The sequence below is a fragment of the Atractosteus spatula genome, chromosome 5, assembly GCF_055471065.1.
Source record: "Atractosteus spatula isolate fAtrSpa1 chromosome 5, fAtrSpa1.hap1, whole genome shotgun sequence".
Taxonomy (NCBI): domain Eukaryota; kingdom Metazoa; phylum Chordata; class Actinopteri; order Semionotiformes; family Lepisosteidae; genus Atractosteus; species Atractosteus spatula.
The window spans coordinates 45802064-45816300 of NC_142710.1; the positions used below are offsets into that span (position 1 = coordinate 45802064).

The following is a 14237-nucleotide window of genomic DNA, read 5'->3' on the forward strand; positions in this document are numbered from 1 at the left end:
TGGTCATATTCTCATAGCACAGGAATTGCTGTACTGGCTGTGCAAGGTCACTAGCTGTCTGATGGCCTGTTTTTTTCCAAGAACATTTGTAATGTTTTCCTGTTATGAAATACTGTTATGTTTACACACTACGCAGATTCCACACCAAATTAGTTTTGCAGAATCTAAACACAATGAATCTCAGCTCTTATTTTAAAATTGTCACACATTTCCTAAGCACAATTGACAAGTCATGTGCAGTTCCTAAAAGCTGCTGTTACAGAACAAATCTGACTTCCAAACCATGAGGTGTGCTACACACAGACTTAATATTGAACTTTATGATACCTCAGTTGTGCCAAACAAAGGGCATCAGCCGAGACTTTGTGTGTTGAAATTTGTCTTTGTTTCATATGCTCTTGTACACAAGACTCCAAAGACAACGCTTACAGTGCTCTTTTATATAGTGAAACAAACAATTCAAGATACACTCCCACGTGACTCTCTGCTTGCAGTGTGGCTATATATAAAGCTGACCAAGTACATACAGTGGTGTGAAAAAGTGTTTGCCCCCTTCCTGATTTCTTATTTTTTTGCATGTTTGTCACACTGAAATGTTTCAGATCATCAAACAAATTGAAATATTAGACAAAGATAACACAAGTAAACACAAAATGCAGTTTTTAAATGAAGGTTTTTATTATTAAGGGAAAAAAAAAATCCAAACCTACATGGCCCTGTGTGAAAAAGTGATTGCTCCCTAAACCTAATAACTGGTTGGGCCGCCCTTAGCAGCAACAACTGCAATCAAGCGTTTGCGATAACTGGCAATGAGTCTTTTACAGCGCTGTGGAGGAATTTTGGCCCACTCATCTTTGCAGAATTCTTGTAATTCAGCCACATTGGAGGGTTTTCGAGCCTTAACCGCTTTTTTAAGGTCATGCCACAACATCTCAATCGAATTCAGGTCAGGACTTTGACTAGGCCACTCCAAAGTCTTCATTTTGTTTTTCTTAGCCATTCAGAGGTGGACTTGCTGGTATGTTTTGGATCTTGTCCTGCTGCAGAACCCAAGTGTGCTTCAGCTTGAGGTCACGAACAGATGGCCGGACATTCTCCTTCAGGATTTTTTGGTAGACAGCAGAATTCATGGTTCCATTTACCACAGCAAGTCTTCCAGGTCCTGAAGCAGCAAAACAGCCCCAAACCATCACACTACCACCACCATATTTTACTGTTGGTATGATGTTCCTTTTCTGAAATGCTGTGTTACTTTTACGCCAGATGTAATGGGACACACACCTTCCAAAAAGTTCAACTTTTGTCTCGTCAGTCCACAGAGTATTTTCCCAAAAGTCTTGGGGATCATCAAGATGTTTTCTGGCAAAACCGAGACGAGCCTTTATGTTCTTTTTGCTCAGCAGTGGTTTTCGTCTTGGAACTCTGCCATGCAGGCCATTTTTGCCCAGTCTCTTTCTTATGGTGGAGTCATGAACACTGACCTTAACTGAGGCAAGTGAAGCCTGCAGTTCTTTGGATGTTGTTGTGGGGCTTTTTCTGACCTCTTGGATGAGTCGTCGCTGCGCTCTTGGGGTAATTTTGGTCGGCCGGCCACTCCTGGGAAGGTTCACCACTGTTCCATGTTTTTGCTATTTGTGGATAATGGCTCTCACTGTGGTTCGCTGGAGTACCAAAGCTTTAGAAATGGCTTATAACCTTTTCCAGACTGATAAATCTCAATTACTCTGTTTCTCATTTGTTACTGAATTTCTTTGGATCGCAGCATGATGTCTAGCTTTTGAGGATCTTTTGGTCTACTTCACTTTGTCAGGCAGGTCCTATTTAAGTGATTTCTTGATTGAGAACAAGTGTGGCAGTAATCAGGCCTGGGTGTGGCTAGAGAAATTGAACTCAGCTTTCCAAAGATGTGATAAACCACAGTTGATTTATGTTTTAACAGGGGGGGCAATCACTTTTTCACACAGGGCCATGTAGTTTTGGATTTTTTTTCCCCTTAATAATAAAAACATTTACATTTCATTTAAAAACTGCATTTTGTGTTTACTTGTGTTATCTTTGTCTAATATTTCAATTTGTTTGATGATCTGAAACATTTCAGTGTGACAAACATGCAAAAAAATAAGAAATCAGGAAGGGGGCAAACACTTTTTCACACCACTGTATATTTTCTTTACTGCCAGCTTGCGTAACAAGCAGCCCCTTCTGCTGAATAGATCATTTGTTCCAGGAGAGGTCCAGGTTCCAGCTGGACGGCCACAGTCCTTCAGGTGTGGTGTGTCTTTTCAAATTGCTGCCTGGCCTGGCCTGGAAACACTTTATCTTGTCAGGTCATTTCCCTGAGAACTATGTTATCTTTTGAGACCAGACATCCTGAGACGGAGTTAGTAAAATATAATAAGTAAAGAAATACATAGTCAACAAGATATAATACAAACTTTTAGTAATTTTTTTAGTTAATTCCCCCAGTCTCCCCTTTAGAAAATATTGCAAATAACCAGTTGTTTTCTTAATGTATCCTGTGATTACTGATGAATTCTTTATGGGACAATTTTGGGATTCTTTATGGTGTCCTAAACTAGTGATCAGGACTGAAGTAGTAGCTTTAGCGCAGAGGGATTTAATACAAGTTAGTATGACAATAGTTATTAGAAACAGTACCAATCCTACTAGTACATATTGCATCAGTGTCCCCCCCCCCCCCCCATGACCTGAATACAGAATTCAGCCAGCTCACTATCCCCCAATCATCTGGGTTGTATACTTTATGATACTTTTGTCCTTCATAATAGATATGCTGTGCTAGGTCTGTAATGTGCTTGGCACATGTTCCTCCTTGAGCTGCTAACAAATAGTTTAAAGCCAGCCTGTTCTGCATGACAGTTCTTAAGGCTACCATTTCATCATTTACTGCCTTAAGTCAGTCTGAAGTCTCATTAGCTAATTTTTCCAATGAGGCAGCCATGTTAATGACTTCCCTTGCTAATTTGCCAGTACCATACCAAGGGAACGCTATAGCAAAGAAACGTTCTGTCTCGGTAATAGCCCTAGGATATATTCTGGAGTGATTTTGAGAGAATGGGCTGTGTGTCTGTATTCTCTCATGTGGTACTCCAAAGCCTAAATAACAACTCCCCTTCCAATTAGTGGGTAGCCAAGGGTATGCATTATTCTTTCATTTCCACCAGTTATTGTTCTGTTGAACAGTAGGCAAATAAAAATTGGAGAAGTTGGTATGTGTAACATTATGGTCCCTTAACCATTTAAGAAAATTACAATCTGAAGTATAATTACAACCCCACCATCTTATATTACTTATGTTGTCCAGTTTCAACAAAGCCCTTAAATAGTCAGATAAATTGTAAGGCATGGGCTTGACCCCCCTCTTATATACGTGGGAATTGCTAAACACACCCATCATGAACTCTTGTTAAAGTCTCGAGTCAGCTGGTAAAAAAGATCCAAGAATGTATTAACATCATGCTCTACAGTGTCCATGCTGTGCTGTGCATGAGGTTCCAAGACATCCCCCCTAGTTACACTTATTAAGCACAGCAATATCAACATTTCATCAATCTCCTGCAGGTTGCGATCTGTCGACAATGTGAATCCACCGGTCCCGTCCTTCTATTCGAACTGCTGAATCGGTAGTCAAGAGCACTTGGAAGGAGCCCTCCCAACACGGTTGTAGTGTCTGAGATGGGATATTGTTTATCCTAATGCACTCTCCTGGAATCAGGTTGTGTCCTCTTTCGGCGGGCGGTCCCCAGGCTTCCGACACCTGCTTCCTGGCACCTAGTACTGCTTCTGTCAGGCAATGGCAATACTGCAACACACAATCATTTAATAGACTCAAAGACCATTTGGATAAGTCTGGTGTGTCTGGTAGCCTCATGGGACGTCCAGTGAACACCTCAAAAGGACTTAAACCGATAGAGCGGTTCGTCCCTGCCCTGATACTGCACCACACAGGTGTCAGCGCATCCACCCATTGAATTTCCTCCTGAGTGATAGCGCGTGAGCTTATTTTTCAGAGTTCTGTTCATCCGTTCAACAGTTCCAGCTGATTGGGGATGGTGAGGACAGTGCAGGTCCCCCCTAATACCCCATAGTTCTGCCACAGCTTGACACACTTTTCCAGTGAAGTGTGTTCCCTTGCGTATGTGGCAAAGCCAACTACTGCACAATTCTGTACAAACTTTTGAACCATTTGCTTCTCCTCGGGGTGTCCCACAAAGTGTATTAGCCTCGCAACAAAGGGTATCAATGACTTTGGGCATGCCAAACGGCCAGTCTTTTTGGCACCCCCACAAACCATTTTCCCCCACTTATGTTTCTCTCCAACCATGCCCATTTTTCCTCTTTTGGGGATTTCTTTCTAAAGCTCCTTAATTGAACTCTGCTGAAAGGCCAATGATCTCAAATATATCTCTGACTCCTGATCGGGCCACCCGTATTTCATGGCAGCTTACCTGGCTGCCGGGTCTGCTAAAGCATTTCCCTTGGCCACCGAGGAGTCTTCTTTGTTATGACCTTTACATTTTACCACAGCTACTTGTTTTGGAAGAGACAGAGTTTCCAATAACTCTGACACTACCTTAGCGCTTTTGACCAGAGTCCCGGTAGCTGTAAGGAAGTCCCTGTTTTTCCATAATTTCCCAAAGTCATGACAGACTCCAAAAACATACCATGAGTCTGTATAAATAGTTACAATTAGATCTTTCGCATATTTTCAAGCTTCTATGAGCGCCTTGAGCTTGGCCTGCTGGGCCAGATTATTCATAGCTTGTACAGCCTGGCAGGTCACCTGCACAGCCCTTAAACATGGCCCCCGCTCCTTAGCCACTGCATCGAGGGGTCCTGAATAACCCACCGGGCAATGCCTACCTCCATGCTCCTGCGCCAACCTATTTCTTTCATTTACATACAGACATAAAAACACAGTTGATCTGTCTGAGGGAATCCATCCCATGGCCATTTCCTGCAAAGAACTTGTTTCACATCCTTAAAAGCGGTTTCTGCTGCAGGGGTTAAGGCAATTTTGTCCTTAGACTGCACTACCCCCCCTTAAGCAAGTCCTTCACCAGTTAAGCATGTTCTGAGAAGGAATCCATCCAGGCTCTGTTAAATTTACACAGACCCAGAAATCATCGCAGTTCCTTCACAATCTTTGGTACTAGAAACCCTCGAATAGCTTCAGTGAGTTCTGTTTTCCCTTTACTAATCTTACGTCTCGGATAGATCACAGTTTCCAAACAGATTTGTGTTTTATAACTGGCATTATGTCCTTTATTTGTCAGAAGATCTAATACTTGAAGTAGCTCTGCCTTATGGATTCCCTCATCAGGGGAAACAATCAGAATATCATCAACAGGTGTCCCCCACCCACGTTGGCAAATGTTATATCACACCTTTTGCCGTTTTAGTCGATAAACAAGACAATTGTGCTCTTGTGTCCCACAATAGGGGAACCTGGACACCGTTTACTGCAAAATGTAAGATTATTTTGGATTTAAATCCTGCGATAAGTTTAGGGAGGCTACAAGGGGGCTTCCTAGTAAATCTATTATTTCATGCAAGGCTCTTTTCAGCTTCTGGCAGGTTCTTTAACTGAAATCAAGCCTTTTTCTTACAATTTCTCCAAAAACGCCCTGGTTTTTTACAGTAATTGCACGTCGACTTATTTGATAACTTATCCTGCTTGATTTGGCTCCCCTCGCCCTGCCAACCAGTGGGGGCTCTCCCCATCTGAAACGCGCGTACTTGAGCATACACTCCATTTTCCTTGCTTCTCTATTCAGACATATTCTATTCCTGTCATCCTCCATAATATCAGGAAAGTGCAAATGTAGCGTCTTAGCTATATCTGGTTTAAGCCCGTTCAGATAAATCTGTTTTATTACTACAGATGTATCTTCGTTAACCTCTTCATTGTTTGCTAAGAGTATTTAAACCACAGAGTAACAAACCTCTCTATGAAATCTGACACATCCTCTCTCTCTTTCTGTTGACATGCTGTAACTTTCTTCCAGTCTGTCCTGGGTGGGTAGTATTCTTGTCCCATTCTGTTTTTTCAATAATATTTTTGTCAGGCTCTTAGATGTTTCCCTAAAACAAGACCCGTTTCTGTTTGTTTGTTCTTATTCCAGTGTTCATACACTGTCCTACATTCTTGTTCAGATCATATACCATCTGATAATCTATATTTCTTTTTTTGTTTTTCTTCACATTCACCAAGTTTTTTTTATTTCTGACATCCAGTTAGAGACCTCTACTAATTTGTCCTCACACAACACATTCTGTCTAACGTTCGCATCCCACGTGTGCCATGCGAGGTCTCAAGCGAGGCAAGCCTTCTGGCTAAACTGAACCACACGGACTAAGTTCTTATCCTTAGCTTTAACAAACCGATTTACCATCCCCGGCTCCCCTGCAAGTACAGTCCAAGGATACAACACCTGAGACCACGGCTGACGAGGAAGAACACAGTATATAGCAATTACTTTTCTTATCTACGCCTGACTTCGATGCAAAAGCATCCAAGTGCACCAGGTGCCTCAGTCCTGGGTTTACCGCTCAGACTGGGCGGAATGCTATCAAGACAATTCCTCTATTTCGACCTGATCTACAATATTGTTATTGCCTAGGAGTTTCCAGACGTTTACACACACACACCTCAGCTCTTTACATTCTTTTGTACTCACTGCAGTTCAGGAAATTCCGTTCGAAGCAGTGGAGAGGAGAAGGGACTTATATAAAGAGGAGTCTTTACCTCTTCAAAGAAGTGGCACCTTGCTTTTCCCCTCCACTGCTCAATTGGAGTTCCGTCACTGAGAGTACCCTGCTCACGGCATCAAAATTGTTGTGCCAAACAAAGGGCATCAGCCGAGAGTTTGTGTGTTGAAAGTCATCTTTATTTCATATGCATATAGGAGTCTTGCTCTTATACACAAGACTCCAAAGACAATGCTTGCAGTGCTCTTTTATATAGTGAAACAAAAAATACAAGATACACTACCGCATGACTCTCTGCTTGCATTGTGGCTATATATGGTCATTCTGGAAAACTGACCAGTACATAAGTTTTCTTTACTGCCGGCTTGCGTAAAAAGCAGCCCCCTCTGCTAGATCATTTGTTCCAGGAGAGGTCACTCTATCATTTCCCTGAGAACTATGCCAGCTATGCGTAACACCTTGTAGCTATGTTATCGTTTGAGTCCAGACATCCTGACATCGAATTAGTAAAATATAAGTAAAGAAATACATAGTCAACAAGATATAATACAAACTTTTAGTAAAAGTTTTAGTTAATTCCCTCAACTCCAAGGATAGAGTTATAAATAATGCAGAAATGGCATGTTTTCAAACTATTGTTAGTGAAGATAAAGACATTCTCTACTATTGTATTTTCTTGGAGATTTAAAATGAAGGTAGTAATTTTATTCATAACTATCCTTTTGCTCATTGGCAAACATTGTTACAATGTTTTTATAGTAATGATAGACCAGTACTAACCTTACATTTATACTTCTTAGAGAGATTTATTAAATTTCATAATGAACAGATTTTGTTTCAAATTTACTGTTTTTATTCAAAAACATTTATAAGCGAACTGAGTACTTAACACTTAAAGAGGTTGATTAACAGCCAAACCTGCAAAGATACAGAAACATAAAATTTAACTTCCTGTGAGCATTCAGCCCACTAAGCCAATACTTTGTACAAGCACCTTTAGCAAGGATTACTGTCTTTTACTGCCAGCTTTGCCCATTTGTTCTGCCGAAATTCCTCCAAACTATCCCCAAAATTGCTTTGTTGCAGATAGATAATGGGTTTTCAAGTCAAGATAATCTGCTGCTCCTGCCGGTATGCGTGTCAGTTTAGATTGTGCTTACTGGGTGATGGGTTGTGTTGGGTAACACTTTAACATTTTATTGTATTTAGACCAGGGAATACAGAGTGAATTTGTTAATATTGCCTTGTATTTGGCAGCAACAAATACAATATTACTCGTGCAGTATATTTAAAGAAGAAAACACATCACTTAACACAAAAATGTGAGGTTTCTTCTGTGGGATGTTTGAACTGATGATAAACTGAGCTATGAATCTGCCGCTGGGTATTTTCTTCTGTTCTGTTAAATGTTGTTAAATGTGATGTGTGATGACTGAGGTGGAACGTCAGAGCATCAGGTACACTTTTGAAGAAATATGAAGTGGTTGTTATTGACAAGCCTGTCTCAGTCACTGGACTTGAACCAAATTGATGTGCTGTGGACAAATGAGCAAGAACAGTAATGAGGCATTTGGAGCTGAAGGGTTTGGAAAACAAGGTCCCAAAATGCCGCATGCGATCTACCCGTTTGTTTGTTTTTGTTCTACACCAAATATTGTCTACATGAAAAAAAATTAAGGGAAAGTTGAAAATACTTTAATGTTCATGTATTTAAGTCGAAAAACCTGAAAATTGCTTTTTATTTATATATCTAATGCAAGAAGAGAACTTCTAAAAATATACTTTGATTATTATTTATCCTTAACTGATCTATAAGGTAGTGAGAAGTTGGTTTGTGAGAAAGGGTTTCAGTCTGGAAATCGGGAGTGTGAGACCCACAGAGAGGAGCTGTGCTTTCTTACAGGCCTATGTGACTCAGTGAGTGAGGCTTGAAAAATACAGCTTAGACTGTACTGAAGGTTGTAAGAGGTCCCGGACAGGTGTGGTAGCTCGTTTGCCAGACTCAGTGGAGATAAAGTGCACTGCAGAAGAACAGGATTTGCCAGCAGAACCTGGCCTGACTGGAGGCATTAGTACCTGGAGAATTGGGGCATCGCTTGCCAAGGTAGTAATGTACGTTCTCCCCACAGCTGAGAGAGAGAACAGTCTTGATAGCACAGGCTAAACCAATGTACTGCCTTACCATGACAAGAGGTTGCTCTCACAGGGTGATATGAAAAAGAGAGCAAACTGGATGCTCTGGTGTCTGAGACACCAGTGTTGGTTGTGTTGGTTGATTGTAGAGAGCATCACTATCCAAACAGGATCAGCCAGGAAAGTTAGTTTTAGTGAAGATCCAGTGAAACTGTGTAGCGGGCCACTTCAGGCTGCCGTTACAGATAGCCTATGCCCTATGTAAGTTTAAAATCCAACATAAGCTTATTAGTTCAATGTTAACAATAACCTGAGAGAAATACACTCACCCAATAGGCTTCTTGATTAATGAGAGCTATGCAGCTGATCATCTCTTTTTGCTAAAGCATCAAAATCCGTTGATAGCTGTGTTGTGACAATCCGTAATACACAGCTCAAGTGGTGGTCACTCAGCTGTGATCTGTGACATGATTTGTTGATGTTCATCAAGATGAATGTTTGCTCACACACGTAAGTAGATCCGAATAACACCAGTATATTTTGTGCTGCTTGTCAAATACGGGGAAACAGACTTGTTCAGTGATCCATAGAATTCATCCAGCTTTTCCAGTTATATCACTCTGCAGATAGATCAGTTCCAGCTGCAATTCTTGTGCTGCCGTCTCATAGTTGAAAGTCAGGGGACACAGAGACCTCTCAATTTGATCAAAGTCAGAAATTAATGGGAAAATTCTCCATGCAAGTCTGTGAGGGACTAGTTGTTTATTAGTGCTTGAGCATGTGACACGTCTAGTGTCCCGAGAGTGGAGAAATATGAGCTTAGCTCTGAATGGGTTCACATTCGAATACAATTCTGGAATAAAGACATCTTTTCCTTGCAGTTTTACGTTAAGCTCATTCAAGTGAGCGAAAATGTCCACAGTGAATGCAAAGTCGCAGGGCTAGTCTGAATCTCTGAGCTTGGGGAAATCCGTGGCTTTCCCCAGGTTCTCCAAAAAGGAGTCGATCTCCCCTCTCAGCTCCCACACTTACTTGAATACTTTTCCCAAGCTGAGCCAACGAACATTTGAACGATAGAGTAAGTCATTATGATCTGAGCCAATATCTTAAACTGAATGAACTGATGATGATGATGAAGTCCCCTCACATGTATGAAGTTCACAAGTTTCACAACAGCTTTCAAGATATGATCGATGCCCAGCACATTTTTGCACAGGGCTTCCTGATGAATAATGCAATGGAGAAATATTACTTCCGCCCTAGGGTAATTTTCTTTCACTTTGTCCTGTATTCTCTTCAGTAGTCCAGCATTTTTCCTGGTTAGATTCAGTTAGATCTGTGGTAGCACTTACTAATTTGCTTCACGGTAGCTTTGTTCAGTCAATACAAGTCCGAGCCCTTCATTGTTCTTTAAATAGACTCCATTTATAAAAGTTCCTCTGTAATTTTGAAATTATCATTAATTCCCCTAACAAAAATTAGAAGTTGTGCAGTGTCCTTTATATCAGTACTGTAACACATATGGCCGCCATTGCAGGTTGTTTGAGCCGGCTTACCAGCGCGGTGACGTCACCACCCTTCCCCGTGAATAGCAGGGACCGCAGCAGACGGGCTGAAGGGAGATTTCCCTTAAGCTCAACTGGCTGGGTCCCTGTTGAGTGACGCCGGAGGCCCGGGTTCGAGTCCCCAGCAGTGGGGGGGCCGACCTGAGGCGGCAGCGGCGAGGGCGCATACCCACGTGAACCCGAGAGCGCTACTGTACTTTCATCCAATGTAATTGAATAAAACTTGAATAAAACTTTTTTTGGTTAACTCACAAGCCAAGTCTTCACCGATTACCTCGAGCCGACGGGTAACTGTTCTGCGTGATACTTATTTGCTCAAATTTGCTCTTGTTCTCTGGACAAAATATCTGCGAGTTCTATCATACACTCCTTCAAAAACTCCCTTTCAGAGAATGGCTTGCTTTGTTTAGGAATTTTCTATGCAAGCAGGTAGCTTGCTTTTGTGCTGGCCTCTTGGATGGAAGGGCGGAAAAATGCATTTTGCTGAGGCTTTAAACTAGCGGCTAGTTTGGAAGCTCTATTGGACTGCTCCTCGCATGACAGATTGCTAGCATAGTTGGCATGTTTGGTAGAAAAATGCCCACTGAGATTGTATTCTTTGAACACTGCAACACTTTCCTTACAAATTAAACATTAGCCTTTTTCCAACCTCTGTGGAAAAGTATTTTGCAGTCCATTCGATGTTGAACACTCTGCATTTGCTGTCAACTTTCCGCTTCTTCAATCCGCTCATTTTGACACCGGGTCCATCGCAGTATGATGCACCCATTTGTTGAGAGGGTCTCTGTGCAATTCGTACACACCTTTCTTGCAGAGGGTGCAGTATTTTACAAGGTGGACATTTTGAACTGGTTTGAACTGGATTGGGCACAAGGGCTACTATTTAATTCTATACCATTGTATAAGCATGCGTGCTAGGAACCTAAGTAACCAATTGTATCAAAAAAAGTTATCTTTAGTGAATAGGGAGGTAGGAGGTTGTGCGGATTTTGGAACACTGCTAATCTTGTAAGCATAGGAAAGTGTGATAGATAAAAGAAAAATATTTAAGGACTGTTCTGGTTTAATTACTTTGAGAAAAATACACAGAGCATCTCTGTGTGTTTCGCTCCCATGCACATTAAATAAAAACGTCTTTTAACTTCTGAGATGGATTCTCCGACAAATCAAATTGGTATTGCATTCGTGCGCCATCTAGCGCCAAGAATGATGAAATATAAGAAAAAATAGCACCCAAACAAGGTGGAAAATGGCAAATACTGACAATATTGATAATTAAAATATTTTTTTTCTGACCTCAAGGGCCGGTTAAAAGTGGCTGGTGGGCCGTAGTTTGCCCAGGGATGGGTTAGTGGATACTTATAAGTTCTGGTTATTTTAACAGTAACACACCATATGCATATTATCACTGTATCTGGGAAACTAATGATTCTTTTGTTTTAATATAGGGCACATAGTCTTTTTTTATATAATTACAGAAATAAAACACTGCACATTTTGATTAGGTGTAAGCAGTATTTTTGCTAGTGTTGTCTATAGTTTTGGCAGTTTCTAAACCTGTCACTAACCTCCACAGATTTGTGTTACTGATTAGTATTTATGTACACATACAGATGCAGCCATTCAAAATGCACGGTACAAGCCTGTACCGCGGGCAACTACGCGTGTGCCACCGCACCGTACTGTGGTATGTGATTGGCTGGCCAAAATGACGGACAGGGGCACTCGTGGTGCATTGGGCGGTAGCGAAAAGATTTAATCATTTAATCTCTTTACTGTGCACATTTTAATCCGCTTAGTATTGAATATTTATATGGAATTTTACCACTAAAGGGAAATTTTAGTAGCTCAGCATAAAAAGAAGAAGAGCATAACATATTTACATATTTACATAAACATATGTAAACTGTATATTGCTGGTATTAGTATTTTAAAGAAAAAATACGCACCAGTATTCCATTTCTCCCTAAACATTTAAAGCATCAAACTCTTACATGTGGTTATTTCGAAACTTTTTTATGTGCTCCTTCTGACCATATAACTGTACGTTTATATACTTTGTGAAAATTGATCGTTTTAACCTTTTCTGCGAATACGCTCGTTATCGGATTAAACAAAAGCATACATTTTAGAATTAATAGGGAATATAATATGGATTCACGTGTCAAAATAAATTAATAACAGTATAGCTATATTCATATACTGTTGCACAAACAGTAGTATAAGACGTTCCATTGATACAGTATGTGTATGGCTGTTTCAGTGGTTGTCACATGACTTGCCTTAGTGGCGTGAGAGTTTAAGTGACTGATTTATAACCCTGAGGTCGGGTGTTCAAATCCAGCTGTCGCCATGAGTTTTCTTTTAACAAATAAACATTTCTTTGAAAAACTAAAATAGCAAATATTATTGCCATTTTATTGACCTTTTTTATATTTCTACATGTCACAACATGTTCATACTGTATGTACACAGCGGTACCACAGGGTGTAGGGCACAAATCCACGTGAGCCTGAAAACCCTACATTAATGTTGTGCATTCGCATGGCGCTGCGTGGTTTTTATCTCTCTCTCTGCGGGAGTGCTGACTGTGCCGAATTAAACCGGTTTCACAGGTATTTTCAAAGTATAATAGGGCGAGTCTTCCAATGAAGGACACTCCACCTTCCCCCACAGACATGTTTTCTTAGAAAAACAGATTCACAACGCGAAGCTGTGTCAGTCTTCTGTGTAAAAAAAATCGGTTTGAACACCATGGGTGCTGTTTTTAATAAGCTGCTGAGTAAAGTATAGGAATTTTCCTGCTCTCAGCAGTATTGTGTATATAGTTTGATGTACATACTCTGAAAAGTTTCACAAGTAGAGGTCTTTAAAATTAGGCTGGGCAAACAATTTTTTTAATTCTTAAAAAATAAATCAAAAACGAGATATAATGATGTGTTCCTGCTTAGACATTGCACGACTTTAAAAGCTATAAAAACAGGTTTCAATAGGTAATAACCACTTTTTATGCGCGAAAAACGCGTGATTTTTCTTCCTCGTGATCAGCTTAGAATCTCTGTCTACGTTGTAAGGTTTTTACTTCTTAATTAAACGTTTAAAATACACGAATTTCATAAAAACAACACACGTTTCGAATAGAAAAATCATCTTCTGTTGTCTTCCAGGTATGTAGAACAGATCAGCAGGTCTTTTTTCCCCAATCAGAGGCTCTGAAAACAGCGTGCCGCCCACTGTGCTGCGTCAGAAGGGGAGGTAGCACCGGGAAGGACGAAGCGTGGAGCTCAGTATTGCACTATGGCTGTAAAGCGTCTGCGTTCATAACTTAGTGTTTAAAATTAAACAACGTAAATCATTTTCTTTGACTTCTAAGTCTCTTAATTATCATTAAGCACAGGTTTCTTTTTTGATACCATCGTTAGACAAAGCAAGAACCTATTGTACTTTCTAATGACATTAGATGTGGAAAGATTACAGATTTTAATCGTCTTTAATTTTGTTATACATTTTAGAAAAGTTCCATCTATACATTCACCCCAAAACTATTCTCGATTGTATTTCTGAATGCTATGTTACACATTGTTTTAAGTACATTTAAATAAGAAAGTTAGGTGTTAGCTTAAACTATTAGTAATCAATAATATTAAATTTAGCACTGTAATAAATTGTTGCTGAATCACGGCTTCGTGCGATAAGAACCATAGGAAGCAGAACAGCGCAGTCTCCAGTCACCCAGACTGTAAGCACGGGGATAAAGCTTTGTTTTGATTTCTGATACCATTCTTTATTTCCTGTTTTCATTCAGCA

At 40.5% G+C, this 14237-nt stretch overlaps 1 protein-coding gene and 1 pseudogene across 4 annotated transcripts in view; one reads left to right on the plus strand and one right to left on the minus strand.

Moving 5' to 3' along the window:
• Nucleotides 1-14237, plus strand: part of nisch (nischarin) — a 43503-nt gene that overhangs the window by 16111 nt on the left and 13155 nt on the right. The gene's annotated exons all lie outside the window — the stretch shown is intronic.
• Nucleotides 9459-12976, minus strand: LOC148835151 (general transcription factor II-I repeat domain-containing protein 2B-like; annotated as a pseudogene).